General features: G+C 54.5%; 1 protein-coding gene across 1 annotated transcript in view; it reads left to right on the top strand.

Annotated features, from left to right (window-relative positions):
• The window catches only part of EPHB1 (EPH receptor B1), a 425,495-nt gene that overhangs the window by 122,746 nt on the left and 290,556 nt on the right, over positions 1–12,193 (top strand). The window lies entirely within an intron of this gene.

The following is a 12,193-nucleotide window of genomic DNA, read 5'->3' on the forward strand; positions in this document are numbered from 1 at the left end:
CTTGAGTCATCTTTGAGGGCTTTTTGGCCCCTGGACAGTATCCTTGTTTTTTGACACTCCACCTGGGCTTCTCTGTGTGCATTTATGTCTGGCCTGGAGAATCCAGGTCTGACCCCCTGGGTCAGGGGGCAGGCTTCTGCCTTGCTGCCTATAGCTATTGAACCCAGGCCTGATCCACACAGCTGTGCCCATGGGTGAGCCCTCCAAGGGCTGTGCCTCGCCACTGCCAGGCACCATGCAAGGTGCCCGCGGAGGGGAGTGGTGTCACAGAAGCTACAGGACGCTGGGCCAGGAAATCACAGAGAAGATGACACAGAACCCAGGCCCTACAAAGCTGAGGTGTGAGTGGGGGTGGGCTACATATTCAGGGGCAGGAGGAAAGCAAAGTTAGGCAGGCTTCCTGGAAGGGGAGAGAGGAACCATGGCTGGAGGCAGTTAGGGTGGGGTGAGGACAGAGTCAATCCGGGGGGCCTGGGTGGTGAGGCCTGCAGCCTCCCCACAGGGGGCTGCAGTAGGCCAGGCTGGCTCTCCAGAGAAGGATGGGGAGGCCTGTGAGTTGGGGTGGGGTGTGCAGTGAAGAGGCATGAGGCCACATGAGGGGAGAGCCGCGGCGTGGGCCAGAGTAGACCCAGCCTGGTGGTGCTGAGGACGGGGGACCCCTGGAAGAGGATGTCAGTAAAGAGGGTCAGCGCCTGGGAGCAGGTGGGCTTTGGAGCAGCCCCAAAGTGTGCTCTGGGGGGTCCCTGGGGAACTCAACGACCCCAGCCTGGTCCAGGATGTGTCCAGGAGAATGTGGGAGCCTGCCTGGCTAGCCCTGTCTCTCCCCTGTCTGGAGGGGGAGGCCCCTCATGCAACACATCCCCTGAACCCTGGCTGTAGCCATCCCCCCAGCTGGGGGCACTGGGTTCTCTACTGCTACCAGTGCATGCAGAGGCCCCGGCGGCAGTCCGCGGTGACAGTGACTTCAGAGAGGTACCGTGCCACCGATCAATCCAGGATGAGGGCCCAGGAAGGCCTGGAAGGGGAGGCAGACGGCAGCACGTTCCTCTGGTGAACGAGCTTGGGCCACCGTCCATCGCTGGCCTTCATGGGGACTGCAGACAGTCCTGAATGGGCATGCGGGCTCTCCTCCCCGCGCTTCTCCTGGGTGATTGATGCCCCTTGGGGCCTGCACCCCTCAGAAGGAAGAGGCTGTCTTGCTTTGTGTCCATGAGAAGCGGGGGCGGTGGGCTTGTCATGTGCAGTTCTTTCCCATGTCCCACGGACACCAACTCATGGGCATGTCCTAGTGGCTGGGGCCAACAGAGTTCATCTCCATCAGAACTCGTGGTGCCAGAGGGCTGGGAAATGCCAGGCTCCTCAGTTTTCACCATTCTTTGACTCTCCTCACACAAGTGCAAATAGGTAAAGTACTGATTGGCCTTGGGGGCTCCCGTCCGGGCCTGTACTGTCAGTGGTGGGTGCTGATTTCGGTGATGTCCTTGGACCACTGCATCCCCATCTTGTTCCCCTTTCTTTCCCTGTGCCTGCTGTGTGTGTGTGTGTGTGTGTGTGTGTGTCTCTCTCTCTCTTTGCTGCTGGACTAGGCAGAAGAGTGTGTCCCATGTTGTCGTCAGGGAGGAATCGGAGTCAGGAGGAGGGGAGGGCCCGAGAACCAGCTCAGCAGTAGGTCTGGTTAAATACCACCTCCCTCCCCTGGCTGCCCACGGGACGCCTGTTGGTCCGGGAGCAGGTGGAGCAGCCCGCAGTCAGGCCTCAGCCAGAGGCAGCCTCAGAAGCCTGCTTTGCCTCTGCCTGCTCACGTGATCTGGTCAGTGTGGCTGGTGCCTACAGATGTTTGATACCAAAGAGATCTGGAGATCCCTGACCAGGGCTGGTGACTCCCAGTTTTCCTCTTGGTTCTCTGCCTGTGGCATGTTCTCAGGGAGTGGAGGGCGCACGTGGATCTGAGAGGGTGTTGGGCCATCTTAAAGGAGGAGAGAATACAGTTATCAGAATGGGGAATGGAGATCAGATGGAGATCAAAAGGCAAAGAAGGTGGAAGAAGGAATTTGGCAAAATAAAGATTGTGAGTGTTTGTGGGATTTTTGTACCTCAGACGAAGGCTTTTAGTCTCCCCCTTTCCTTGTTCCTGTGTTAGTCTCACCTGTGCGCGGCTTCTCCCTTGTTGGAGAATGGCTCAGTCCTTGCAGGCCCAAGTCCCCCGCCTGTCATTGAGCCACGTGGAGACGGGAAGTTGTGCCCCGGGTGGGGAGGCCAAGGTGGGGAGCACACAGAATGGGTGGTGGCTGTGCAGGGGTGGTGGGAGGATACATGCACAGGCAGAGTCCTGTGTGCCCAGCCCCTCATGAGAACAGTCTCCCATGGGCAGGGCCCAGCACAGAGCTTCCCCCTCCAGGTAGACAAGGATACTGCTGAAACCCTTCCAATGTCAAGAATGAGCCCAGCAGCCTCAGACATTGGGAAGACTGGCAGCATCTTGTCCTGGAGGGTCGCGGGACAGACCCTACTGTCATCCTGCCTAGGTTCTGAGGAACTACCCCCAACCTCGCCCCCGTGGGAATACTCCATGGGTAGTGGAGGGTCTGCTTGCTGACCCCCTCCCAAGGGTGTGGATGTAAGGAGAGACTCTCATCCTAAGTTCTTGGGGGCCTCCCCACAGAGGACATGAGACAGTAGATGGGAGAGGAACCCACTGCCTAGCGCCATCATGGGGAGGGGAGCAGGGTGTAGACGAGGGCGGTACTGGGAGCGCTGGGCTTGCGGTGTGGCCCATGAGCCGGTGACGAATGCCTTCACTGCCAGCTTGTATTCTGCTTGAGCTCCAGGGCACCCAGAAAAGCCCAGCGCTGCTTTCTGGGCCTCAGCTTGGGTCTGGGGGTGAGGTGAGGGGGAGCCACTCGGCTGTTTGGGCTCCTTCTCCTTAGCCTTGCCCCTTGCTTCAGACAGGACAGGGCCACACAGAGTCCGGCTGGTCCTCAGCAGGAGTCTGTGGGAGCAGCATTTAGTGAGCTCTTACAGAGGCTGTGGCCGTGCCCCAGGTCCCTCCATGTATAGTGTGTGTGGGGAGAAAGAGGCTGCAGCCAGTGGCCTCTCTGTGGTGGGACCGGAGGGTAGCTGGGGGTTGAAGTGTAGCTTCTCCACCAGCTGAGGCTGCCAGGGCTGGGTGGAGCCAAAGCCTGTCCTTCAGAGTAGCCTTATGGTGGGAGTCTGGCAACGGGCACCATCCCACTGGGTGTAGCTGAGGACACCACACCCCACACCAGGACCAAACCACAGCTGCGGTTTGAGGACCTACTCCAGCTCATCGGAGGCTGCAACAAGGGCTTGGTGAATAGTATCTCGCTGGCTCCCCATGAATGCTTTGTACAAGACGTGGGCGCTGGAATCCTCATTCGGAGGCTGGCTGGGTGGGAGATGCAGGGCTCTGAGTGACTCGCTCAAGGTCAGGCAGCCAGAGACCCGTGGGGCCAGGACGTACCTCCGGGCATGTGTGGTCCAAGTCCAGTGTGACCAGGCCTCTGCAGGCAGCCAGCTCCAATGTGCTGTGCCACAGGACATGGCCAAGAGGTATAGGAGGTGCAGGACTGCCTGCCTTGGGCTATGGATGTAAGCCCTGAGGCTCATCAGGGGCCTGGTGGGAGCACCTGGCAGCCCCAAGAGGTGGCTGAGGGGAGATGAATGAATCGGCTGGTCACGAGGGTTTGGCAGGTCGAGCAAGGCAGCAAGCATGGCCGGAGACACTTAGGGAGCAGCAGGGGTGGGGCATCCTCCCACCTGTGGTCTGAGGGCAAGGTGAGGGGCCCTGCTGGCAGAGAGAGCCACCAGCCGCTGCCAGCCAGCTCCACAGGGAGGGGCCAAGGTTGTACCCTGACCTCTGTGTCCCCAGCTCTCTGGGCTCCCATGGTGAAGGACCCAGTGGGTACCGTCTATGAAGGTCTGCCTTCTGGGAAGAACAGGGAGGAGAAGGGTGGCCAGGGGATCTGGAGGAGCAGCGGAACACTGTGCCTTGCCTCCTAGAAAGGTGTGTTTGAAGGAGGCCCCAGCCTTATCTGCATCTCTGTTTGCCAAGCTCCCAGCAGGGGCCTGAGTATTTGTTGGAGAAAACCTTACAGCTTGATTCCCTGGTATCTTACTTACCCTTGTGCTATGGACTGACTCATCCCCCCACCTCACCCCGGAAAAAAAAAAAAAAGTTGTGTTGAAGTCCTAACCCCCAGCATCTCACAATGTGAACTTATTTGGAAATAGGGTCACTGTGGGTATAGATACTTAAGATGAAGTCATACTGAAGTGGGATCGAACTTGATGGGTGACTTTGCAAGATAGCTGCGTGAAGACGGACACACCGGGACAATGACAGGTGCTATGAAAGCAGAGATTGCAATGTTGCACCTGTAGGCCTGGGAGTGCCGAAGGTCGCTGCTAAACCATCAGACGCCAGGAAGGATTCTCCCCTCTGGATCACAGAGGGAGCATGGCCGTGTTGGACTTTTAGCTTCCAGAACGGAGATAATACGTGTCTGTTGTTTCAAGCCTCCTGGGTTGTGGTGCTTTGTGGCAGCCTTGGGAAGATAGCACATCTCCTGAGAGAGTTGCTCTTTGCTGTCTTGCTGTGTTTCTTAGAGACCACTTTAAGAACCAGGAGCCAGGAGTGACCCTCTGAGGCCTGAGAGGACAGAGGTGGTTTTGAGTGGTGTACCAAGTCTGAGGCCAGACTGGGCAGAGACGGCAGCCCTTCTGATACTTACCTCCAGCCCGTTCCAGCTGCCTAGCCGAACAGCCCATGTTCTGTCCCCATGCTTCGGTCAGCTGCCCTGTGACCCCTGGTAGAGCCCTCGGAGGGATGCAAACCAGAACCAGAGCCCTGGGCCTTGTGCATATTCTCAGGCTGTACCCCGTGTCGGCCGAGTGCAGATGGGGAGCTGTCCCAACTCCTTGAGGCACATTGTTGTGCGGTGACCCATCCATGCTGTGGCTTCCTTCTGTTTACAGTAATTAATTGCACTTTGGAAAATAAAAGAAACAGAAAGAGAAGGGGGGGCGGCTACTGCACTGATCTGTGCATTTCTTAAAAGAGCAGATTTCACAGTTTGTATTTATCATTCAGATGCCTGTTCTGACTCAGTCAGTCCGTCAGTCAGCAGATGGGCTGGAGTGGTTCATCTGTTTACTCGGGCTTGCTTCTCTTCCTCGCCGGCCACTTCGACGCATCCATCAGTGGAGACTTCTCTAATACTAGCTTCTCTTACCTAACAGTTCACGCTTGGCCAAGATGGTAAATGAGTGTTAGCCCGATGCGTGTAGCTAAGACCAGGCGGAGCATCTCTCCGGGCATGGTTCTAGGTGGCTCATGGATGCCTCTGCCCATGGAGATCAGGCTCTGGGGCTCACATGTGACTTGCTTGGCGTGTCTGCTGTGGCACTGGGACTGGAACCCAGGACTCCAGAGTTGGCTGAATGTTTTGCTTGGTGGGGCTGTATCGCTTTTGAAGCATTTGCATTGGCTGCCGACGGTTGAGATGGGGGCTTCTGCGGAGACATCTGTGTGGTCCCCGCGTGCGGACCACAGGTAGGTTGCTGAGAATGGAAAGGAATTCTCAGCTGCAAAAGGCCCTGCAGAGAGGGAGTCCCTGGGGCATGGCAGGTGCTGTGAAGAGACTAAGGGGGAACAGGGAATCACAGCTCAATGCCTCTGAGGCTTCTGTCCTGGGCTCCAGGGAAGGGCGGCAGAAAGACTGGGCACATGGGATGCGATGTGCAAGGCTTCATTGGAAGACTTTCTTGCTTTAGTCTTTTGTAGCTGTGCTGGGTGCAGGCTGGTTCTGCCAGAACTGGGGCCGTGAGACTGGTGGATGCCCTCAACAATTCACATTCAACCAGTTCATCCCAAACCCAGAGCTGGCAAAGCCTCTCTCTCCTCTGGTCCAAGAAGGCAGCTTGAGGCCGATTCCAGAGGAGGAGGGACAAGATTGCAGAGTGGCTGTCCTGCACTGGCAGCAGGAAGTATGCATGGGGTGAGAAGTTGAGGTTAGAAGCTATTGGTTCTGGGAGCCTGTGTCAAGGGCTGAGAGTCCAGAGGGAAGCCATGCGGGCATCATTCAGTGTGATCCATGAAGACAGGACACAGCCTTGAAGAAGGTCAGGCAGGGAGGCTGGGCTGAGTTCTCTGCAGGCAGGCTGCTGAGTTGCATGGGGCAGGGCCAGGGGTGGAAGGCCGCAGGGGAGCTGGGTCATGGCTGGTGAGTGTGGGCTCCAGGTGAGGCTTAGGCTGCCCTGCTGAGTCCAGGTCTTGAGGGCAGCATGGGCATCTCTGGAAAGGCAGAGGGCCTCGCTGTGGTCAGATGTGCCCAGCACATTCTGGTCCCCAGCACACTCTAGATGTGGGAGTGGGGGAGAACTCTGTCTTAGGACAGGTGCGTGTGTTCGTGTGTGTGTGTGTGTGTGTGTGTGTGTGTGTAGGGGTGGTGATGGGGGGATGGGAAGGAAGGAGGGAGTGCCCACTGAGCGCCAGCCTCCAGTACCCCTGTCATTTTATTCCGTGCTCACAACTGTCTCTGGGATTCCCCACTCCTGCATTCACTGAGGCTATAAATGCAGATTTATCTGCATGGGGGTTTGGTTAATTTCTGTTCCCCTGCTTGCCTGCAAGCTCCCTGAGGGGTGGGATGTGTGTCTACCCTCTGTTCCGTCTCTGATGCCTGCGCGGGGCTCACTCTGCTTTCAGGAATTGCTCACTGAATGGACCCCAGAGCTACTTGATACCATCCCATCTCAGGCCTCTCCCACCCATCCTAAGCCCTTGTGAAGGCTCTGGGAGGGACCTGGGCAGCGAGGATCCCCTCAGCAACTTGCATGTATGTAACCACAGCTTGCTTCTTGTGGGGGCACCTGGTGTGGTTTCTGGCCTGCCCGAGTTCCGGGGGGCCCCAAAGAGCGGCATACGGCAATGACTGTGTGGCTGTTGCTGGTTCTTCCGTGCTCCGCAGGTCCACGGTCTCGCCTTATCCAACACACACGAGGCCCTGCTCTGAGAAGGCCCAGAAGCCCTGATTCCATCTGTATATGTTGTCTTATATTGTTACTACCATGGAAGGATGTTGTAAATATATTCAGCCAAATGTCTGATTAATGTCTCTCCAGAAAGAATGGCAGAGCTGTAAGGAGAGGGTTTATTTATCTCTCTCTCACCATGATGGGTATCTAATTCTTCCCAAATGTCAGTACATCCCAAGGTGCCCATCCAGAGAGGGCCACCAGGCGGTGGCTGCCTCTTCCTCCACTCAGAGGTCTCTGACCCAGCCGCCCACTCGGACCTCCAAGCCCCAGGCCCCAGAGTAGGGGGGTTTTCCGTATCACCCAGAGGGTTTCCATATCAAAGCCACTGCAAGGAAGTTGTTCCCTGGGAGCATGGGGTCTCTCCGCCAGGCTTTTCTTGTGCCTGAGTCCTCAGGTTCTTGCCAGCCTAGCCAGCGCTCCCCAGAGGGCCCCTTCTGTCTCCCCTCATGGTCTCCCCTCCGCTCTTGCTCAGGTTTTCCTCGCCCTCTCATATGTTTGGGGGTAGATGTCTCCCACTTCATTCCCATCAGCCTGTTTCTGCCACTGCCCTTGCTGCCCTGGGGAGTCGCTCTGAGATCTCTGTCCCAAGAGCCAGGTGGAGTTCTCCATCCTTCTCCCCTCCCCACTGCTCACCACCATCCCAGAGGGCACAACGTCTCCCTTTGCCTCCACATGGCCTGCATCTTCCATCCTTCCTGTCGGGATGGGCCCACTCATTCCCCACATGGAAGAACCCCATCCGTTCCCTTGGATTTCTGTCTCCTTCACATGGGCTCGCCCAGAATAGGATGCCCTGTGTGACTTTGCTTCTTGTCCCTCCCCAAACTAGACCGAATGTTTCCAGGGCACCCACCCCTCCGACTGGCTACTGTATCCTCAGCCTGTTACTCTTTGGTATGGCAAGGAAGAAGGTAGATGAGATATTATTAGATATTTAATACTGTTGAGTCTTACAGATGTCTTCTGGGTGTCTTACAGATAGCACCATTAGGGTTTTTGCATAGCTAAGGAAACTGAAGCTTGGAGTGGTTAAGTATCCTTAACCACTGTCCTTAATCATAGTAACAACAACAACAACATATTTGCCTGCTTCATGCCCCCCTCCCCTGCCCCCCAAGCCCTGTGTATTAGCTGGCTCTACACCATTCACAGTTGAGGAAGAAAGGGGGGGGGGGCGGTACAGGGAGATGGAGGGAGAGAGAGAGGAGGGAGAGAATGGGGCACAGAGAAAGAGCGTGGTGGAAGTGGGACCTGGACCCAGGCTGCCCCCAGAAGCGCCCTCTTTCCCCCGGTGTGCGTGCCCTTCCCAGCATTCCTCCCTCCCGTGGGCAGTGAGGACTCGCTCCCAGAGGGCAGAGGCCAGGCTGTGGGCGGAAGTTCCAGAGCTGCATCCCCCATAGGCATCAGATCTGACAGCAACACATGCACCTCCAGCTGGCCGGTCCCCACGCCACTGTTCGAGAGCAGAAGTGATGGTAAATATTTAATTGTGCTTCCACCATAACTTTCTGCCAGAGCTCTCAATATGCTTTATAAATGCAAATGAGCGCTCTTTTCCTCTCCAGGGAGATGTAAACCTCCTCAAATCACTTTTATTCAGCCCCCACCAGAATGTAATGCCATAATCAGGAGCTCTCTGTGCCAGCAAAGAAACTGTCCTTAATCATATCGAGTGGATGGTTTACGGTTTTGTGGTCTTCTGTCTCCACAACCGGCAGGATGCGGAGAAATGGATCCCTCTTGCTGCAACTTCCGTCCAGTAGGGTGGATGGAAAACATTATTTAGAAACAGTTTCAATTATGGCCCTGGAGTAGGTGACTGTGAATATAATGAAGTCTTAGATTATATTAATGGGGTTAACCGGACGCACTAGTCCTCGGAAGGCTTAGAAATGAAGGCTACTTCTTATTTTTGTCTCTGGGCTCCATTTCCCTTGCTGCCTGCTTCCTCTGTCTCTTTACCACTGCTTCAACTTGGTCCTGAGGTGAAAGTGGGTTGTGATACATTATTCTGGGTGTTTTTGTGGTTTCTTGGCTTTATGAGCAAAGCCCACCATCCTGACTCCAGGGCCCCGGTAGAGCCCCTGAAAGTTCATATGTGCCTGACAGGCGGCAATCTCGGGAGCTATGGCATCGGTGTGGGAGGCTGTGTGACCTCGCGGAAAGCACCACACCTTTCTGTGCCCAGGTCCCCAGCTCTGTCAGAGGGGTTCACTGGCTCCTGCTCCCAGGCCACCTGGTGGAAGCATTTTAATCATGGAGATGAATTTCTGCAGAGCCTCATGGAGTGTCTTCTGAGAAGCGTGTTATGTAAATTCGGTGTGTCATTATGATCATTATTAGTGCTGTGGAGTGGAGATGAGGGGGAGAGGGAGGGTTGCTCCAGGAAGGGCCCAGCCTCCCCAGCTGTCAGAAGAATCAGAGGAGAAAATAAACTGGTGGAGTCTGTTCTAGTGCTCGCCTTCCTTCAGATATGCGTGGGGTAGGACTCTTAACCCAAACCCAGACTCAAATGGGCAAAAAAATACAGCTTGCTGTATTTCCTTTACTCCCTTCAGTTTGCTTTTTAGAGCCTACCCTATTCCCCCTGGGGTGACAGAAGTGTCACCAAGGGTATAGGTGGGCTGTGTAGTACCAACTTGTGGAGGAAGCTGCCTCATTGGTCCTCTTAACTCCTATCCACACTGGCACCCATTAAGACACCCCACACCCCATCTGACCCTTGCTTATAGTTCATGCACATCATCTCTTAGTGGTTCTGGGTCCCTTTTGTTAGCCCTGATGGGACCTAAGGCTCCCTCTGCTCCGTCCAAGCCATGTCAACCTGGTGGAGTTGCTCGCTGCGACCTCCCATGCTGGCACACTCAGTGTGCAAGGCCCTGTCACCTCGACAGGCTCCCACGATCCCTTCTCTGGGGTGGGGCACTAGGACATGAGAGATAGCGAACCCGTTTCCTCAACACAGATCCTCATTCATCACTGCAATTTTCATTCCGTCTGCCCTGCCCATAGGATGGCTTTCTTCTCAAACCTCTGGTTTGTGCCAGGAGTCCTTCTGTTTCCCAAGCGGCCCACAATTTTGTGACTGCATTCTGCATTCATGTCTCCCTTCTCCTGCCTGAAGCAGTGAACACAGAATAGGGGGGTTCAGGAGAAAACAGAAATAGAGGAGGGAAAGGCCAAAATGACATATGTATGGCTGTTTCCCCCTCCTCTGTTTGCTGAGCACCTGTGCAGCTGGGCAGTTCCTTTGATACACGCCCTGGGGGGGTCTCAGCCTAAACAGCACCACTGGGTGAATTTAAAAAGGTGCCTGTCTGGAACAACTGGATATCCATGTGACAAAAACAATTGTACGCTTGATTTGTACCTCCCACCTTATGCAAGAAGAAACTCAAACTAGATCATGGACCTAGGTAGGACCTTTGGGACCTTGGATTAGGCAAAGATTTCTCAGTATGACACCAGACAAGTGAAAGAAAAGGTTGATAAAGTGGACCTCCTAAGCATTTAAAACTTCTGCTTTTTGAAACACACTGTTAAAGAAGGAAAGAAAAGACAAGCTGCAGAGCGGGAGAAAATATTTGCAAAGCACATATCTGATAAAGGACTGGCATCCAGAATGCACAAAGAGCTCTCCAAACTCTTTAATAAGAAATTTGAAACTTGCAAAATCTTGAACATACTGCACCAAATAGGACATGCAGATGGCAAGGAAGCATGTGAAAAGATGTGTAACATCACTCATCAGTAAGGGAAGGAAAAGCCACAATGAGCTACAAGCACGCACCTGTGAAGATGGCCCAGGTGAGAAGTGACTGAGCCCCCCAAGTTGGTGAGGACGTGGAGGAACTGGAACGTTCACGCACTCTCGTGAATGCCCCCAGACGGGGCAGCAGGTGCATGGGGAGACAAGCTGCAGTGTGTCCTCGCGGGGGAGTGCTACTCAGCAGTAAATCAAAATGAACTGCTGATGCACACAGCACGATCAGTTATTTTAAAGATTTTATTTATTTGTCAGAGAGAGAGAACATGAGCATAGGCAGGGGGAGCAGCGAGCCCAACGCGGGGCTCGATCCAGGACCCTGGGATCATGACCTGAGCCGAAGGCAGAGGCTTAACCAGCTGAGCCACCCTGTCATCCCTCATTGGTCTTTTGTTAAAAGAAGACTTAGTGACTTAGAGAGAGTGCGCACGCGAGCACAGGGGGAGAGTGGGGGAGAGGAAGAGGGAGAGGGAATCTCTAGCAGACCTCCCACTGAGCAGAGAACCTGATGCGGGGATCAGTCCCAGGACCCTGAGACCATGACCTGAGCCGAACAAAGGCAAGAGTCTGATGCTTACCCAAATGAGCCACCCAGGCGCCCACAACGTGATCACTCTTAAAATTATGCTAAGTGAGAAAAACCAGATGAAATATAGTATATGCTCTATTTATATAAAATTCCAGAAAATCCCAGTTAATCAATCTATGGTGACAGAAGGCCAACTATTGCCTAGGGACAGTGATAGGGTGGGGCAGGGGCAGGAGGAAAGGAGGGTTTACAAAGGGACAAGGACACCTCTGAGAATGACGGATATATTTATTATCTTGAGGCCGGTGACAGCTTCATGTATAAATATATGTCAGAACGTATTCAGTTGTATGACTTAACCATGTGCAGTTTACTGTGCATCATTTCCACCTCAATAAAACTGCTGAGGGAAAAAAAAACAAAACCCAAAGAGGCTTTTGGCTTTGCTGATCAGGAGCTCATGGGTAGCTTTTGGGGAAGAGTTTCCATTGAGAGGTGGGGGCTGACAGCAGTCAGTAAGAGACTGAAGAGAAAAAAGAAAAAAGAGGGAGGTGCCTTGTGCTCAGGATGCTTTACTGCTCTCTCCCAGAAAGCTGTTCTCCTGAAGAACAAGTCTGTGGTCACCATGTGCCCGGAGATCTTGGTGTATGAATTGTAGCTACTGTCACAGCTCCCTGGAGCTCAAGCTCCCTGGAGTTCACATCACAGCTGAGTCAAGGTGCTCTTTCCATGAATGGCCAAAGGGATCAATAACCAGGAAGCAGGTCACAGGGACTTGGGAGATACATTTGTGTGAGCCCCGGCTGAGTCTTGGGGGAAGGGGTGGCATGGATTTGGGC

The sequence above is a fragment of the Mustela erminea genome, chromosome 1 (genome assembly GCF_009829155.1).
Source record: "Mustela erminea isolate mMusErm1 chromosome 1, mMusErm1.Pri, whole genome shotgun sequence".
Classification (NCBI taxonomy): domain Eukaryota; kingdom Metazoa; phylum Chordata; class Mammalia; order Carnivora; family Mustelidae; genus Mustela; species Mustela erminea.